Source organism: Equus quagga, chromosome 10 (genome assembly GCF_021613505.1).
Source record: "Equus quagga isolate Etosha38 chromosome 10, UCLA_HA_Equagga_1.0, whole genome shotgun sequence".
Classification (NCBI taxonomy): Eukaryota; Metazoa; Chordata; class Mammalia; order Perissodactyla; family Equidae; genus Equus; species Equus quagga.
The window spans coordinates 68,687,155-68,700,738 of NC_060276.1; positions in this window are offsets into that span (position 1 = coordinate 68,687,155).

The window sequence follows — 13,584 nt, forward strand, 5'->3', positions numbered from 1 at the left end:
AAGAAGATATACAGATGGAAAACAGGCTCATGAAAAGATGTTCAACATCACTAATCATCAGGGAAATGCAAATCAAAACTACATTGAGATATCACCTTATACCAGTTAGAATGGCTATAATCACCAAGACACAAAATAACAAATGTTGGAGAGGATGTGGAGAAAAGGCAACCCTTGTACACTGCTGGTGGGAATGCAAACTGGTAAAGCCACTATGGAAAACAGTATGGTGATTTCTCAAAAAATTAGAAATTGGGGCCGGCCCGGTGGTGCAGTGGTTAATTCACACATTTCACTCCTGGGTGGCCTGGGGTTCACCGGTTCAGATCCCGGGTGTGGACATGGCACCACTTGGCAAAAAGCCATGCTGTGGTAGGTGTCCCACGTGTAAGGTAGAGGAAGATGGGCATGGATGTTGGCTCAGGGCCAATCTTCCTTGGCAAAAAGAGGAGGATTGGCAGTAGTTGGCTCAGGGCTAATCTTCCTTAAAAAAAAAACAATTAGAAATTGAAATACCATAAGACCTAGCTATTCCACTACTGGGTATTTATCCAAAGAGCTTGAAATTAACAATTCAAAGAGACTTATGCACCCCTATGTTCATAGCAGCATTATTTACAATTGCCAAGATATAGAAGCAACCCAACTGCCCATGGACTGAAGAATGGAGAAAGAAGATGTGGTATATATATACAGAGGAATACTACTCAGCCACAAAAAAGACAGAACCATCTCATTTGGAACAACATGGATGGAACTTGAGGGTATTGTATTAAGTGAGATAAATCAGAGAGAGAAAGACAAACACCATATGATCTCACTCATATGTGGAAGATAAATAAGTACATGGACAAAGAGATCAGACTAGTGGTTACTGGAGGGGAGGGGGGTTGGGGAATGGGCATAAGGGGTAAAGGGGTACATATTTATGGTGACGGACAAATAATAATGTACAACTGAAATTTCATAATGTTATAAACTACTATGACCTCAAAAAAGAGCAAATTATATTTAAGTGTTTGCTAACCTGTTCTGATAGAGAGCTATAATTTTCTGATTTTGTCTATTTATCTCTGTGCTCAAGGCTTTGTAAACCCTTGCCTTTTTGTTTCAGGTATGAGGGCACCCTTGATCCTTTCTCGTAAGGGAGATCTAGTGGTGATGAACTTCCTCAGCTTTTGTTTATCTGGGAAAGCTTTTATCTCTCCATCATATCAGAAGGATAGTTTTGCTGGATAGAGTGTTCTTGGCTGAAAGCATTTGTCTTTCAGTATTTTGAATATATCATTCCAATTTCTCCTAGCCTGTAAGGTTTCTGCCAAGAAATCCGCTGAAATCCTGATAGGAGATCCTTTGTAGATTATTCTCTTCTGCCTTACTGCCCTTAATATTTTTCCTTTGTCATTGACCTTATCAGTTTTATTATTATATGCCTTGGAGACGGTCTTTTTGCACTGATGTAATTAGGAGTTCTGTTGGCTTCATAGAGTGTAAGTCCAGTTCCTTCCCCAGGTTTTGGAAGTTCTCAGCTATTATTTTTTGAACAAGCTCTCTGCTCCTTTCTCCCCTCTTCTCCTGGAACGCCTATAATCCTTATGTTGCATTTCCTAATTGAGTTGGATATTTCTTGAAGAATTCCTCATTTTTTTAAGTCTTCGTTCTCTCTCCTCCTCCACCTGAAGCATTTCTCTATTTCTGTCTTCTAAATCACTAATTCTGTCCTTCATCATGTCAGCTCTAGGTTGTTTTTGTTTTTTTTTTTTAAGTTTCTAGATTGTTTTTTTTTTTGTCTCATTCATTGTGTTCTTCATCTCCAGAATTTGTTTGGTTTCTTTTTTAGAGTTTCAATTTCTTTGGTGAAGAATTCCTTCTGCTCATTAATTTTATTCCTGAGTTTATTGACTTGTCTTTCTGAGTTTTCTTGTAACTTGTTGAGTTTCTTTATGACAACTATTTTGAATTCTCTGTCATTTGGATTGTAAATTTCTGTGAGTTCAGAATTGGTTTCTGGAGACTTGTCATTTTCCTTCTGCTCTGGAGTGTTAATGTAATTCTTCATGGTATTTGATTAGTGATCTTTTGCTGGTGCATAGTGGTAGTATGAAGTCACAGATTCCAAATGCCACCTCTGGGAGGTGGGGCAGGAGCTGTATTTTCTGAACTGGCTGTGTCTGCTGGAAGTTATGCTGATAGGGTTCGTCTACATTTGCCTCCTGGCCACAGCTGCTTAGTGGGTCACACAAGCACACACAGGAGATCTGGTGTAGAACTTCTGCCTTGGATAGGGACCAGCCGAGCTGATGCCCTAGGTGGGGCGTGGGGGGGGGGCACAGGGTGATTTCTTTCACACATGTGGGGCCCCTCTGCACTAGTGGGCAGTTCACCTGGGCTGCTGTAGTTGGTGGGGGCACCCACGCAGTGGCTGAGCCATGCCACTCAGTATGGAGCATTCCCCAGGGCCAAGGTGCATTCTGAAATTGAAAGCATTCATGCACAGGCCTGCCTGCTTCCCTGCCTCCTCTTACAGTTGCATGCCACCTCCTGCATGAGGACCTGTGACCTAGATTGCTGCCACTGGGGAGGGGGTGGGGATCCACTCACCTCCTTCCACTGCTTCCTCGGGATCCAGTATCCCCAGCTTCAGATTTATGGCTGCGTGGATCTCTCAGATGTCCTGTTGTGCTTTTTAGGGAATCCTCTGTTGGTTAATAAATGTCCATTTGGTTATAGCTTATGGGGAAGAGACTAAAGGAACAACTCACTCCACCATGATGCTGATATCACTTGAGTACTTGATCCCTTTTTATTGCTGAATTATATTTTTTCTTTTAAAATAAAATTTATAGAGGTACAATTTATATGTCATTAAATAAAGTCATTTTAAGTTTATAGTTTGATGATTTTTGACAAATGTATGCACCATGTAATTACTACCACAATAAGAACATACATTTCTATCACCCCAAATAGTTCCCTTGTACCCCTTTGCAGTCAATCCCTACCACCCCTAGCTGCAGAGGACCACTGTTCTGCTTTCTGTCACTAAAGATTAATTATGCCTCTCTAGAATTTCATGTAAATGGAATCAACAGCATGTACTCCTTTGTGTCCATTTCTTTTGCTCAGCATAATATTTCCGAGATTTATTCACATTTTTTGGGCATAACAGTAGTTCATTCCTTTTTATTGCTTAGTAGTATTCAGTTGCAAAGATACATAGCAACTTGTTTCCAGTTTGGGGCCATTATACATAAAGCTGCTATGAATATTTGTGTATAAGTCTTTTTGTGGACATGTTTTCATTCCCCTTGAGGAATACCTAGGAGTTGAACTGTTAGGTCATTGGGTAGGTGTATGTTTAACTTTGTATATCTAACATTATAAGAAACTACCAAATAGTACAACAAAGTGGTTTTACCATTTTACACTCTAATGTATGAGAGCCCCAGTGACTCCACATCTTCACTATCACTTAGTATTGTCTTTTTAATTTTAGCAGTTCTAGTGGGTATATGGTGGTATTTCATGGTGGTTTTTATTTGCATTTGCCTGATGCCTAATGATTTGAGCAGCTTTTTATTTACTTAATGGTTATTCATACATCTTTCTTTGTGAAGTGTCTGTTCAAATCTTTTGCCCATTTTATTATGTTGTTTTCTTATTTTGAGTTGTAAAAGTTCTTTATATGTTCCAGATACAAATCTTTTGTCAGACATATGTATTGTGAACATTTTCTCCCACTGTGTGGCTTGCCTTTCATTTTCTTAGGTGAAATAGCAGAAGTTTTTAATTTTGATGATGTCCAATCAGATTTTTCTTTTATGCTTAGAGCTTTTTTGGTCCTCTCCTATGTAAGAGATCATTGCCTATATTCTGATATATTTTATAACTTTTGTTACTATTGTGAATGGGAATTATAACATTTTCTACTTAGTTATTGCTTATATTTAGGAAAGTTATTGATTTTGGTATTATATTTTATAAGTGGCCATCTTGCATGTAAATTTTTTTTGTTTAATAACTTGTAAGTTGATTCTCTTGGATTTTCATATCAACTAGAAATAGTGACAATTTTGTCTTAAACTTACCAATATTTATACCTCTTATTTTGATTTCTCATTTCACTGCATTGCTTAAGACTTCCAGGGGCCGGCCCGGTGGCACAGCAGTTAAGTGCACACGTTCTGGTTTGGCAGCCTGGGGTCCTCTGGTTCGGATCCCGGGTGCGGACATGGCACTGCTCATCAAGCCATGCTATGGCAGGCATCCCACATACAAAGTGGAGGAAGGTGGGCATGGATGTTAGCTCAGGGCTAGTCTTCCTCAGCAAAAAAGAGGAGGATTGGCAGATGTTAGCTCAGGGCTGATCTTCCTCAAAAAAAAAAAAAAAGAAAAAAGACTTCCAGCATAATGTTAAATGGTAGCTAAGTTACCTGTGAAGGTCTGTGATTAGGTTTCAGGGAATAACAGTGAGACTAGAGAGGAGCTAGAGATACTACAAAGGACGAATCAATAGAACTTGGTAACTAACTGAATAAGGGGAATGAAAGAGAATTACAGTTTATAAATAACTAGACTGTTAAGCTTAGCAACAGGAAGAATGAAGTTGCCATTATCAGAAATGACGTAATGAAAATAGTTATTTGGGAGGAAAAGATAATAAGTTCAATTTTTGGTATTTGCAGTTTGAGTTTACAGTGGGGTTTTCATGCAGACGTGTCCTGTAGGCAATTAGAAAACTGGAGTTTGGGTGAGAGACCTGGGCTGGAGATGAAGGTTTTAGAGTCATCAGCAAAGGTGATAGTTGAAACAATAATGTGGATTAATTACCTGAAAGAAGGAAAGTTAGAGAAAAAGAGAAAAGAGTTCAGCATTGGCCTCAAGGATGCAGGTAGGAGGAGGCAGAGGAACCAAGAAAAAATAGAAAAGAAATATTTAGAACAGAAGAACATCTAGAATAGCTTTAAAAGTTTTAAGGAATAGCCAACAATGTCAAATAGGAGAAAGAGCTTAAGGGAAACAAGGAATGGGAGAGGCAGAGCTTCTGAAATTGTCAATAAAAGTACCCATAGGTTGGCAACTGCAAAATAAAACATTTTTGAGATATTAAGGGAAAACTAAACACAGACTAGGTATTAGATGATATTGAGAAATTATACATTTTATTGAGTGTGATAATGGTATTGTGGTTGTTTTTTTTTTGTCTTTGTCTTTTAAATATATGAGCCAAACTATTTAAAAGTGAAATGATATGATGCCTAGGATATGCTTTAAAATACTCTAGCAAAATCTTAATAATAATAATAATAAATGAGAGGGATAGATAACAAAGTGTTAATTATTATTGAACTGGGTGATGGGTATATGGGGGTTTATTATACTATTCTCTCTTTTGTATATGTTTGAAAATTTCCACAATAAAAGGTTTAAAAATGCATAGTTTGAAATGACCACCAACACATATTGTTAAGACAAAAGCAAGATTCAGAAGGTGTGGATCGGGGCCAGCCCGGTGGCGCAGTGGTTAAGTTCGCACGTTCTGCTTCTTGGCGGCGTGGGGTTCACTGGTTCAGATCCCGAGTGTGGACATGGCACCGCTTGGCAAAAGCCATGCTGTGGTAGGCGTCCCATGTATAAAGTAGAGGAAGATGGGCATGGATGTTAGCTCAGGGCCAGTCTTCCTCAGCAAAAATAGAGAAGGATTGGCAGTAGTTAGCTCAGGGCTAATCTTCCTCAAAAAAAAAAAAAAGAACATGTGGATGGTAGGCTATCATTTGGATAAGAAAAAAATAGAAAGACTATAAATATTTGCTTGTATATGCATAGAATATCTCTGATAAGATACACAAGAAACTGATCACTTCAGTTGTTTCCTAGGAGAAACTTTATAGGCTTGGGGACAAAAGTGAGAGGGAGATTTTTAAATTGAATATCCTCTTAAACTTTTTGAAAATTTGAAGCCATGTATATATTCAAAAATTAAATAACATTAAAAATAAATAATTTCTAATAATGTGGCTGTGACTTTTGTACAATTGTCAAGAAAGGATTCCTAAAATAAAGGAGGTGTAATCCAGCCAAGAATTTCAATAAGTCTAGAACCAAAATTTCAAATAATTTTACAAAAGCATTAGAGGTAGGGAATAAATATGAAGGGAGATATTGAATAATTATCACTATGTACAGAAAAAGTGTAAGTTTAAAATTTTTTAAATATAAGGATTATTACTTGAATAGAAATTGGAACTAGAACTAGAGGGAAAAAAGGAACAAAGACAACTTGATTAGTCAAGCAAAAGTCAGGACATAAAAATATAAGAAACAAGAAAGCATCATAAAATAACAAGAAATAAGATGGTAGCATAAAACCTAAGATATTACTAATCACAAATGAAAATAAGTTAAATTTCCCCTTTAAAAAAGATTATAAAAACTGAGTTTTAAAAAAAATCCAATTATATATTGTTTACAAGAGACAGATCTGAAACAAAATGACACAGAAATATTGAAAGTAAAGACACACCAGGAAAATATGATTAAAAAACAACAACAAAGCAGAAATGGCAATATTAATATCAGATAAAGTAGGATTCAAGACAAAAGGTATAAAATGATACAAGAAAGGTACCATTTGTTTAAATAGTCAAAGGGCACAATTAACCAAGAAGGAAGATACAGCTGTCATTGAACTTTTCATACAGAACAACATAGTAGTGAAATATAAAGCAAAAAACTATTAGATATACAAGAATACAACAAAGACAAAATCATGGTGGGAGACAAACATTACTCAGACTGACAGATTCAAAGAGCCAAATCGGGTAAAATTATAGAAGGTTTGAATATTACAAATAACTTGTTGGATTTAATAGATTTGTACAGAACTTTGTACCTCAAAATAGACATTCTTTTCAAAGGCTGTAGAACACTTACAAAAATTGATCATGTACTAGACTACAAAGAAAATAGTAATAAATTCCAAGGAGTAAAATAATACCAGCCAGACGTCATGGAAGATGGCAGGGTAGGAAACTCTAGGAATCCATCTCTCCACCTAAACAATTATTGAGCTGGCAGGAACTGTTTTCACTAACAATTTTAGAACTCTGAAGTCTAGTCAAATACTTGCAGAGTCCAGGGGAGAGCCTGACAAAGAGGCTTGTAAGTTTTGGTAAACTTCTTGAAATGTTGGCCTTTCACATAGCATTTGCAATCCCCCAGCCCTGAGGCAAGCAGGTAAGGGGACAGTTCTTGGTGCAGCTTCCTGGAGCCTGAGTGGGCAATGAGGATGGTGTCCTCGAGATATCAGGATTGTGTGGTTTGATTGCTGATTGCTGTTTTTGACGGTTGAAAGGCTGGCACAGAGGCTGGCCATTGTTTTAATCCCCATGGACTGAAGCAGCTTACAGAGGATTTAAAGAGACAGCACTTAGGTATTTTGTTTTGCTTTGCATCTTTTCCCCCTTTGGGGACACAGACATTTAAGGAAATCTTTCTCAGGTTCCTGGCTGACCACAGAGATAACAGAATAGAAACCTCAGTGACCATGTACAACAAATAATTTATACACACTTTGCAAAAGTCACAAACAGATGGTTCCAGCCCTCAACAAGCAAGATTCATCTGTCTCAGAGGAGTGGGAAAATTAGATCTCCTGAGTTACCACAATAATACTCAAAATGTCCAGTTCTCAAAAAAAATTAAAAGTATACAAATAAACATCAAAGTACGGCCCAATCACAGGGAAAAAAGGATTTGAGGAAGAAGGAAGAAGATGAAGCCCAGACGTTAAAATTACTAGTCAAAGACATTAAGTCAACTGTCTTAAATATGTTCAATGAGCTCAAAGAAACCACAGAAAAAGAATTAAAGGAAATCAGGAAAACAATGTATGAAAAAAATGAGAGTATCAATAAAGAGATAGAAATTACAAAGAGGAACCAAACAGAAATTCTGGAACTGAAAAGTACAATAACTGAAGTGAAAAAACTCACTAGAAGAGGTCAACAACAGACTTTAGGAGGAAGAAGAAAGGATCAACAAACTTTAAGATGAGATAATTGAGATTATCCATTCTAAGAACAAAAAGAATGAAGAGAATGAACAGAGCCTGAGGGACCTGTAGGACATTATCAAATGTACCACTGTACACATTATAGAAGTCCCAGAAGGAGAAAAGAGAGAGAAAGCAGAAAAAATGTTTTAAGAAATCGTGGCCAAAAACTTCCCAAATCTATATATATATATGTCCAAGAAGCTCAATGAACTCCAAGCAGTATAATTTCAAAGTTCCACAACAAGACACATTACCAAATTGTCGAAACCCAAAGACAAAGAAAGACTTTTTAGAGCAGCAAAAGAGAAGCAACCGATCATGTACAAGGGAGCCTCAGTAAGATTAACAGCTGATTTCTCCTCAGAAACCATGGAGGCCAGAAGGCAGTGCAATGACATATTTAAAGGTATGAAAGAAAAAACTGTCAACCAAGAATTCTATATCCAGCAAGACAATCCTTCATGAATGAAGGAGAAATGAAGACATTCTAGATAAACAAAAACCAAAGGATTTCATTACCAGTAGACCTGACCTACAAGAAAAGCTAAAGGGAGACCTTCAGGTTGAAATGAAAGGAAATGGGACAATAACTTGAAGCCATAAGAAAAAATAAAGAACACTGGAAGAGGTAACTACATAGGCAAATACAAAAGCCAGTATTATTGTACTTTTGGTATAGTTTGTTACTTCTCTCTTTTTCCTATATGATTTAATAGGCAAATGCATAAAACATAAGTGGAAATCTATGTTAATGGGCCAACAATGTATAAAGATGTAATCTGCGACAACAACAATATAAAAGGAGCGAGATGGAGATGTATAAGAGCAGAGTGTTTGTATATAATTGAAACTAAGTTGACTAGGTTGTTATAAATTTAAGATGTTAATTGTAATCCCCAAGGTAACCACTAAGAAAATAACTTTAAAATATATAGAAAAGGAAAGAAGAAGAGAATCAATGGCACACTACCAAAAAAGGCAGTAATGTACGAACTGAGGAACAAAATAACATATTAGATAGACATAAAGAAAACACATAGATAAATGGCCTAAGTAAATCCCTCTTTATCAGTACTCACATTAAATGTAAATGATTTAAACTTTCCTAGTAAAAGGCAGAGGTTGGCAGATTGGATTTAAAAAACAGGATCAGGATCCAGCTACATGCTGTCTACAAGAAACTCACTTTAAATATAAGGACACAAAGAGGTTGAAAGTAAAAGGGTGGAAAAAGACATTCCATGAAAATAGTAACCAAAACAGAGGTAGGGTGATTATATTATTGTCAGACAAAATAGGCTTTAAATCAAAAAATGTTATAAGAGATAAAAAAGACATTACATATTGATAAAAGGTTTGACCCAGCAAGAAGATATAACATTTATAAACATATATCCACCTAACAATAGAGCCCTAAAACATATAAAGCAAAAATGGACAGAATTGAAGGGAGAAATAGACAGTTCTACAAGTTGGAGACTTCAATATTCCACTTTCAACAATAGATAGTACAACCAGATAGATCAATGCAAAAGCAGAAGACTTGAACAAGACTATTAACCAGATGACTAGTGACTGGGGGCTTCTGGATAGCCTCAGGATGGGGGGTGATAACCAGGGGAACCAACCATGTGATTAGATGACTGGAGCTTTCAGCGCCATCCCTTGACCTCCAGGGAAGGGCAGGGTTGGAGATTGACTTAATCACCAATGCCCAATGATTTAATCAACCATGCATACACAAGGAAGCCTCCATAAAAACTCTAATCAAAGGGGTTCGGAGAACTTCCAGGTTGGTGAACCGTGGAGGTACTGAGAGAGTGGCACACCTGGAGAAGGCATGGAAGCTCCACACTTCTTCCCCCATACCTTTATGTATCTTCCATCTGGCTGTTCTCAAGTTTTGTCTTTTTATAATAAACTGGTAGATCTGGTAAGAAAACTGTTTGCCTGAGTTCTGTGAGCTGTTCTAGCAAATTATCAAGCCCAACGAGGGGGGTGTTGGAACCTCTGATATGTAGCTAGTCAATCAGAAGCACAAATGACAACCTGGACTTGCAGTTGGTGTCTTAAGCGGGAGCAGACTTGTCAGACTGAGCCCTTAACTTGTGGGATCTTATGCTATCTCCAGGTAGATAGTGTCAGAATTGAGTTAAATTATAGAACATCCAGTCAGTGTCCTCCAAGACCTGGAGAATTGCTTGGTGTGGGAAAAAACACCCATACTTTTGGAATACAGAAGTATTCTGTGGGTAGAGGAAATGAGTATGTTCCTTTCACACACTATCTACCCAAACCGACTGATGAAGAAAAAGAAAATCTGAAAAAAACCTGTAACTAGTAAGGAGATTGAATCAGTAATGAAAGACTTCCCAACGAACAAAAGTGCAAGACCAGATGACTTCACTGGTGAATTCTACCAAACGTTTTAAGAAGCATTACCACCAATATTTCTTAGACTCTTCAAAACAATTGAAGAGGAGGAAACACTTCCTAACTCATTCTATGAGGCCAGCATCACCTGATACCAAAGCCAGACAAAGACACCACAAGAAAAGAAAACTATGGGCCAATATATCTGATAAACATGGATGCAAAAATCCTCAACAAAAACTAGCAAACTTATTTCAACAGCACATTAAAAGGATCATATACCATGACCAAGTGGGATTTATCCCTGGGATGCAAGGATGGTTCAACATGTGCAAATCAGTCAACATGATATACTACATTAACATAATAAAGGATAAAAATCATATGATCATCTCAATAGACACAGAAAAAGCATTTGACAAAACCCAAAACTCTTTCATGATAAAAAAAAACACTCAATAAACTAGGAATAGAAGGGAATTTCCTCAACACGATAAAGGCCATATATGAAAAAAATCACAGCTAACATCATACACAGTGGTTAAAAACTGAAAGCTTTTTCCATAAGATCAGGAATATCTGCCTTTGCCACTTCTATTCAACATAGTAGTGGAAGTTCTAACCAGCAATTAGACATGAAAAAGAAAGAAAAGGCAACCAGGTTGGAAAGGAAGAAATAAAATTATCTCTGTTCACAGAGGACAAGATGTAGAAAACTCTAAAGATTCTACCAAAAAAACTGTTATAGCTAATAAACAAATTCAGCAAAGTTGTAGGATACAAAATCAACACACAAAAATCAGATGCATCTCTATACACTAGCAATGAAAATCACAAAACATTGCTGAACTAAATTAAAGAAGACATAAATAAATGGAAAGACATCCTATGTTCATGGATTGAAAGACTTGATATTATTATTACTTCTCAAAGTGATCTATGGATTCAATGCAATCTTCATCAAAATTCCAATGGAATTTTTTGCAGAAATAGAAAAATCCATCCTAAAATTCACATGGAATCTGAAAGGACCCTGACTAGCCAATACATTGAAAAAGAACAGAGTTGGAGGACTCACACTTCCAGATTTCAAAACTACTACAAACCTCCAGTAATGAAAACAGTGTGATACTGGCATGAGGACAGACATATAGACCAATGGAATAGAATACAGAGCTCAGAAATAAACCCTCACATATATAGTCAATTGATTTTCAACAAGGGTGCCAGAAGATTCAGAGGGGGAATTGACAGTCTTTTCAACAAAAGCACAAGCAACCAAAGAAAAAATAGATAAGTTGGAATTTATCAAAATTATCAATTTATCAAAATTAAAATCTTTCATTCATGCAAAAGAATGAAACTGGACTACTACCTTATATCATACACAAAAATTAACTCAAAATGGAAAAAAGACTTGAATGTAAGACCGCAAACCATAAAACTCCTAGAAGAAAACGTAAGTGGTAAGCTCCTTGACATAGGTCTCAGAGATGATTTTTTGAATCTCACTCCAAAAGCAAAAGCAACAAAAGCAAAAATAAACAAATCTGTATACATCAAACTAAAAAGCTTCTGCACAGCAGAGGAAAGCGTTAACAAAATTAAAAGGCAATCTACTGAATGGGAAAAAAATATTGCAAGTCATATATCTGATAAGGAGCTAATATCCAAATATGCAAAGAACTCATACAACTCAATAGCAAAAAACAATATGATTAAAAAATGGGCAGTAGATCTGAATAGACATTTTTCCAAAGAAGACATACAGATGGCCGACAGGTACATGAAAAGATGTTCAACATCATTACTCATCAGGGAAATGCAAATCAAAACTACAATGACATATCACCTCACACCTGTTGGAATGGCTATTATCAAAAGACAAGAAATAAGCGTTGGTGAGGATTCAGAGAAAAAGAAACCCCTGTGCTCTGTTGATGAGAATGTAAATTGGTGTAACCACTATAGAAAACAGTATGGAGATTCCTCAAAAAATTAAAAATAGAACTACCATATATGATCCAGTAATTCCACTTCTGGCTATTTATCTGAAGAAAACGAAAACACTAATTCAAAAAGATATATGCAACCCCATGTTCATTGCAGCATTATTTACAATAGCCAAGATATAGAAACAACCTAAATGTCCATCAATGGATGAATGAATAAAGAAATTGTGGTATGCATATATAATGGAATATTATTCACCCCCCCCCCAAAATGAAATCATGCCATTTGTGACAACATGGATGGACCTCCAGGGCATTATGCTAAGTGAAATAAGTCAGACAGAGAAAGACAAATATTGTATGATCTCTTATATATTAAATATTAAAAAACCCAAGTTCATAGATACAGAGAACAGATTTGAGGTTGCAAGAGGTGGGGGAAAGTGGTGAACTTTTTTTTTTTAATTTAAATAAATTGCGTAAATTTTTTTAAAAAAGAAATTGGAAGCTTTGTGCATTGCTGATGGAAATATAAAATGTTTGCAGCTGCTGTGGAAAACAGATTGGTGGTTTCTCAGAAAGTTAAACATGGAATTACCATATGACCCAACACTTCCACTCCTAGGTATATACTCAAAGAAATTGAAAGCAAGGACTCAAACAGATGCTTGTATACCAATGTTCACAGTAGCATTATTCACAATAGCCAAAAGAGAGAAATTACCCAAGTCTCCATCAACAGATGAATGGATAAGTAAAATATGGTATATACATGCAATGGAATATTATTCAGCCATAAAAAGGAGTAAAATTCTGATACATGCTACAATAAATATGAACACTGAAAACATTATGCTAAATAAAATAAGCCAGACACAAAAGTTCAAATATTGTACAATTCCACTCCTATAAGTTACCTAGAATAGGCAAATTCATAGAGACAGAAGATAGAATAGAGGTTACCAGGGGCTGTTGGGAAGGGACAATGGAGAAGTATTGTTTAATGAGTACAGAGTTTCCCTTTGGGATGATGAAAAACTTCTGGAAATAAATAGTGGTGATGGTTGTACAACACTGTGAATGTACTTAATGCCGCTGAATTGTACACTTTAAAATGGTAAATTATATGTTATATATATTTTGCCATAAAAAAATACAAAAAGAAAAAGAAAGTCAAAAGCCAAAAGAGAAACTCAGAAAATA